This window comes from Dromiciops gliroides, chromosome 5 (genome assembly GCF_019393635.1).
Source record: "Dromiciops gliroides isolate mDroGli1 chromosome 5, mDroGli1.pri, whole genome shotgun sequence".
In the NCBI taxonomy this organism is placed as follows: Eukaryota; Metazoa; Chordata; class Mammalia; order Microbiotheria; family Microbiotheriidae; genus Dromiciops; species Dromiciops gliroides.
In genome coordinates this window covers 146,722,063-146,728,394 of record NC_057865.1, presented here as the reverse complement: position 1 = coordinate 146,728,394, position 6,332 = coordinate 146,722,063, and positions in this window count along the sequence as shown.

The following is a 6,332-nucleotide window of genomic DNA, read 5'->3' as shown; positions in this document are numbered from 1 at the left end:
CTTGGTTTTAAAAGCTCTTGGGGAAGGGGAATAGCCCTGCAATGTAAAAAAGGAATAATGGATGAATTTTGTCACATTATATAATAATACTTACATATAGCTTTTTAGTCACAACAAGTCTTGTAAGGCAGGTGCTTCTTTAACTCCAAGTCAGAAACTATATCTTATTTTATGTCAGCATTGCTGGGGGGGGGGGGGGAGAAGAGAGATCTAGTCTTCAAAGACCCATGTTTATTCTGTCAAACAATGACTACATGGATGCTATGCATTTTCATTCCTTGAGGGGCTGCTATAGGTCAGGGAGGAGGCGGAGTGGTTCCTAAAACTAAAACCCCCTGCACAAAAGGACTATCCTGAAAATCCCAATTTGAGATTCATCTGGACTGGACAAGCTCTTCATATTCCACTAAATCAACAGGTTGCTAAACCCTGAGATTTAATCTCCACCCTCACCTCGGCTAATATCATGGTTCAGGTCTCTTTTACCTCTCCACCAGAGATCAACTTCCTATGATAGTTTCCTTGCTTACAGACTATCTAGAGCTTCTCCACACGGCTAGAATATTAGTTTTCCTAATGAATAAGAAGTCTGATCATGTTACTGCTGTGTAAAACCGTTCATGATTCCTCACTGGATACTGAAAAGTTCAAAATCTTTGGTTTGATATTTAAGGCCTACAAACTTATACAACTTCATATATGCTATACTCTAGTCAAACTGGGCTATATATCATCTTCAAAACGTCACATGCTTTATCTGTCTTTTTATACATTTTACTTCCATTTCCTAGGAGAGGAAAACTGTCCTTAAACCACCACTATACTCTCCTCAGTGGCTATTTCAAACTTTTCTTTCTTCTCAAACCTTTCAGTATCACCTCTTCTTCCCTCTGTTAGACAACAAAAGCCATAAGCTACTTCTTTTCTTTTGCATACCTCAAATCCCTTCTACATCATTCCTCATTTTCTTCTCTAATTAATAAGAAATTATTAAGTACTTGTTAGGCTCTGAGAATACAAAGGCAAAAAATCCAACAGGTCTTGCCTTTAAAGTGTTTTCATTAAGGTATAAGAAAAATCATTTACATGCATATAAATATATAAAAAATAAATACATGGTCATTTGAGGGGGAAGGAAAGGTTTTATGGGCTGAACTTTAAAGGAAACATGAGTTTCTATGAGGTGTAGAGTTTCTACAAGGTGGGTGAAGATGAAATGCACTCCAACTATGGAGGCAGTTAAAGAAGACAGGAGTGTCATATGAAGAACAGTAAAAAATCCTGTTTGGCTCAGTAGTAGAGTGCAGGGGAAATAGTACTACCATTAGAATTTGAACATGAGAGTGATACAGACTTGTGATTAAGAATAGCATTTTGAGATTGTGTGAAAGATGCACTGGAGAGAAACTTTAGATAAGGAAGATCAAATAGAAGAATTGCAGGTGGTGGTCATCTGAGTAGAAATAAAGAGGCTGAATGAAACATTGGAGACCTGAGTGGTCATGGCTCTCTTCCTTTGCCATGCTACTTGTGCTCTTAATCTTATTTCTTCCCAGAGCTTGCCCCTTAAATCATTTATTCTTCCATCCACTCCCTTTTGTCATTTTCTCTTTAGTTTTCCTTACAAGATCTTTTGCCCCTCTGCCTTTGCAAGGCTGACTACCCAGCAAAATCACTCCATTCCTTACTTACCATGCCTTTCTGCCTCAACAAAAATAAGCGAAGCACCATTGAAAATATGACTACATTAAGATGCCAATAATAAGAATCAGTGAGATTTTATGTGATACCCAGGTATTAGTTCAAATGTAAGTCCATGCATCATCTTCCGAATATAGTATTTTTCTGTGATGCTATGCTTAACAACATTAAATGAGTATTTTCATTGAAAAGTAGTACTACATAATGGATAGAACCTAGCCACCATGTCAGGATCTGGGTTCAATTTCTGCTATATACATATTCTGGTTGTGTGAACCTGGGGAAAAAAATCCTGTAATCTGTCCCTAGATTAAATGACCTTAAGGGAAGGAAATAATTATTTATTAAGGCACTTATAACAAGCAGGCACTGTGCTAAGAACTTTACAAATTATCTTATTTGGATCCTCACAACAACCCTGGGAGGTACATTCTATTATTATCCCCATTTTATATTTGAAGAAACTGAGACAGAAAAAGGTCAAGTGACTTACCCAGGGTCACATATTTAATAAGTATCTTAGAACCCAGGTTCAGCACTCTACTTAATATATCATCTAGCTGCTTCCTCCATGCCCCCACCCCCCCCAAACTAAGTTGCAGAAGAGGGGCTGATCAGGAAAGAGGAAAGGGAATAATAAGCATTTATATGGCACTTACTATGTGCCAGGCACTCTGCCAAGATTTTTTCAAATATTATTTCATTTGATCCTTACAACAACCTTGAGAGGTAGATGTTAATACTATTCCCATTGTGCAATAAAGGAAACTGAGGCAAACAGAGGTTAAGTGACTTGCCTAGGGTCACACAACTAGGAAATGCTTGAGGCCAGATTTTAACTCAAGTCCTCCTGACTCCAGACCTAGCCCTCTATCCACTGTGCTACTTAGCTTAATTAGCAGTCTTCAACATGAGCTCCCTACAAGGATGAAATCAAAGATCCAGTCCAATTAATAGTAGTAATTTTTTTTGACAAAGCTATCAAGAAGAATGGTAAGTAGAAAAGTGTAACATGGCATTATACATCATACAGAAAGCTCTGTCACCATAAGATATGAGCCTGAATTACAATTTTACTTTTTTTATATGTGACCTTACTCAAGTTCTTAAAAACCTCTTGGAGTCAGTGTTCTTATCTGCAAAATGAGAAGGCTGAACCAGATCTTTCCAAGAACTCTTCTAAACCAGAGCTCTTCATGGATTCTGGCAGAAATGAAGGGAGTGAATTTTATTCGTGTAGGATAACCTCTAAAGTTAGAGGCACAACTGAAACATACTAATATCCCCTTAGTACTCAACAATTTCTACGACACGCCTCTGGTACAGAATAGTTACAAAAGTCTGTTTCTACTAGAAACTTTTATTAAAATGTTTTGGATTACTTAAAATCTTAATTTTTATGAAATTATTTGAAAGAATTAGACCCAAATGATCTAGTCGTTGACCTGTTATTTCCTTTGGGAGAAGAAATCTCTGGCCCTCACTTTCGTCCTACCTATAAAATTACATAAAATGATGATGTTGATATTATTAAAACATAAAAAAGCAGCAATCTAGTTAATTCACTTGTCCCTATCTAATGTTTTATTTCATGAAACTCATGGAAATTTCTGCTTGACTACTTGATCCAAAGGCTGAATATTTGGCTTTCCCCAACACTGAATAGTAGGTGTTCCTTAAATTTTTGTTGATCAGAAAACTAGAAAATTTGCTACTATCTTATTTGAAGGCCAATTGCTTCAAACAAAATATTGAAGCATTGAATTAGACTAGATTTGTTGACTTTTTAAAGGCACTTTTTAAGTAGGTTTGTATCAGTCTGTAAACTAAAATCATAATCCCTAAATAAAAGCACTATTTGGGAGATTTGAGAGTTACTATAATAGAAATAAGTACATTTTTCTCACTGCATATATCATGTCCTGGTTATTGATGCACTGGCTTTTTTCACTGATCTTTCTCTACCTCTCTCTTATTATGTTTCATGGGATGGCTCCAAGAGAAAAATATTTAGAAATAAAGGTGAAATTAAAAGAAAATACATTGTGAGATTTTTAAAAAATTACATTGTTTTCACCCTCTTCCACAGTTGCAAGGTATATGTTTGGACTGAGGCTGATAAAAAAAATACTTTCTTTACAGAAATCATACTTAAGGAATCCTTAACTACCCAGGGATTTTTTGGTAGGCCAAAAGCAAAAATTAAAAGCACACAAAAAAACCCTATAAAATGCTACCAAGTCTTTTATCACAGGAATGATGAAGGAGAACAGTATAACTGCCTTAACCTATATCAGGCACTTTAGATACAAGTTTGTATAATATTCTTCCAGTGCATTCATAGCTGCTAAGATTTAATTTTGCCTTTTTAAAAAAAATTATATCAAGTTAAATCTATATCTGTACCTCCCAAATTAGTAGGAACTGGGACTGTTCAATACATAACAAAATTGGGTCAAGTGCCCGATAAATCTGATGAGCTAACCTGACAAACACTTCTTTTTCTCTGATCAGCCCCATCTCTGCTATGGTTTAATCCCAAGGATCACTCATTGGTCTTTTCTCTAAAGACCAGATTGGTATGAATATTGTATTTTCTTCCCCCAAAATTTAGTTTGTAGAAAACCTGAACAGTGCCCTTTAAATCTTGCTATTAAGGAAACAATGCAAAATGATGAAAAGTAGTGATGTCAGAAATAAATAAAATCTTTTGTGAATATTTTTACACTTAAATGCTAATAAAAATTTGTTTAAAAATGGCAATTTTTGTGCCTTTCTACATATATCCTAATTTTTAAAAAAACTTTCAAAGATTTCCTTTTAGGGGTGTTGCCTATTTTTTAACCAATAAAATAATTTCTCCTTTTAATGGATTCTATTTCTCTGGGGCTTTCCTCTCCTTCAATGCTTAATCTTCTTGATTTTTCTATACGTCTAGTCTCTCCTTCCTTCAATTTTTATATATCATGTCTTCACTAGATTATTCACAAAATACTACTTTGATCATGTCATTCCTCTGCTCTGAAACCTTCAAGAAGTTAGTGCTACCTTAACAGGAAAGTCTAAAGATGCATATGCCCAAGCCATTTCCTTTGCCTAGAATATCCTACTGGTTAACAAGTTCTTTCCCTTTTCAATTTTCCTATATGATGTCTCTTTGCTCCCCTCCCCACCCAGTACGTAAGCCTCTTGCAGTCAAGTACTTTGTATTTTCCAGTGCTCTCCCACAGTGTTTTATATTGTGTTTACTAAGTGTTTGTTGAATGAACCAAAAAACCGCTTCGTTTCAGTCCAGAGTCACATGACCTAAACTTACCTATCTTCATCACCTACTACTTATAATACAAACTCTTCTAGCTAAGTGGCATAGACACCATTTCTTTTGTATCATCTTTCCCTTTTCATCTCTGTCCAAATTATATTTCTTGGGCCCAAACCATACTTTTTCTTTTAATCCCCAACTTCTCTTTGGGTCTCCACCCCCCAGTGACCTCTCTCCTTTTTATTTTATTTGCTCATTCAGTACATGAGAACTTTTAGCTAGAGTGGTCAACATAAACTTCATGGAAGAATATTTAAATACTTAGATAACTTTTCAAGATTGTAACCTCTGTATTAATCATTTGAGATTGACAACAGACTGCCTTAGAAAGTTTAGACCTACATCTGAGAAAAATTAACTGCAACTATAAGTTTCCTAAGGGTAGGTGTCAAGTATCATCCTCATTTGATGTCATTCCCACAATGTGCACGGTAAAATGTGAATAACTCTGTTGGATTTATTATTATTATTATCTAGTCATTCTACTAGTCAGCCCCAGGTTTGAAATGTCAGTCATCTTTGACTACATGGTACCTATCACATAATAAGCACTTAATAAATGCTTTATCTATTTATCACAATCAGGATCATGGATTTAGAGCTGGAAGGAATCTTTGAGGGCATGTGGTTTAACCTGCTCATTTTACTGATAACTGAGGCTAAGCAATTTGACAAATATATTTAAGAAGTAAATGGCAGAACTAGGACTTAAACTCCAAATCCTGTCACAGGAGCATAGCTTTACCAATTGCACTTCCCCATTCCCATCTAGTAGTTAAGATCTCTGTATTCCAGTAACTCATCCGTTCCTTCCTATCCTTCCTGTAAACTGCTGCCTGATTCAAAAGTCTGGTATCACTCTACTGCTCAAAAATCTCAATGGTTTCCTTCCCTCCCTCCCAATCCCTGATCAAAGTCAGTCCAAACTAGGCTTGCATTTAAGATTTTCCATCATCTGGATATCATTATCCAGTCTAATCTTACATACCAATGATCACCTAGCCAAACTGGTCTAATTATTAATCCTCAATTTCCCTTCTTCTTGATGACTTTGCTCCCATCATTCCCTGTGCATATTTTCCTCCATATTCAAACTGAAATACTAACAGAACTTTAACATTAGACTAAAAAAATACTACTTCTACATTTTGTTGTTCAGTCATTTTTCAGTCATATCTGAGGTCTTTTTGACTCTAGGGGTTTTCTTGACAAATAGACTAGAGTGGTTTATTTACCATTTTCTTCTCCACCTCATTTTACAAATGAGAAAACTGAGGCTAAGTTTGTTCAGTGACTTGCCCAAGGTCAC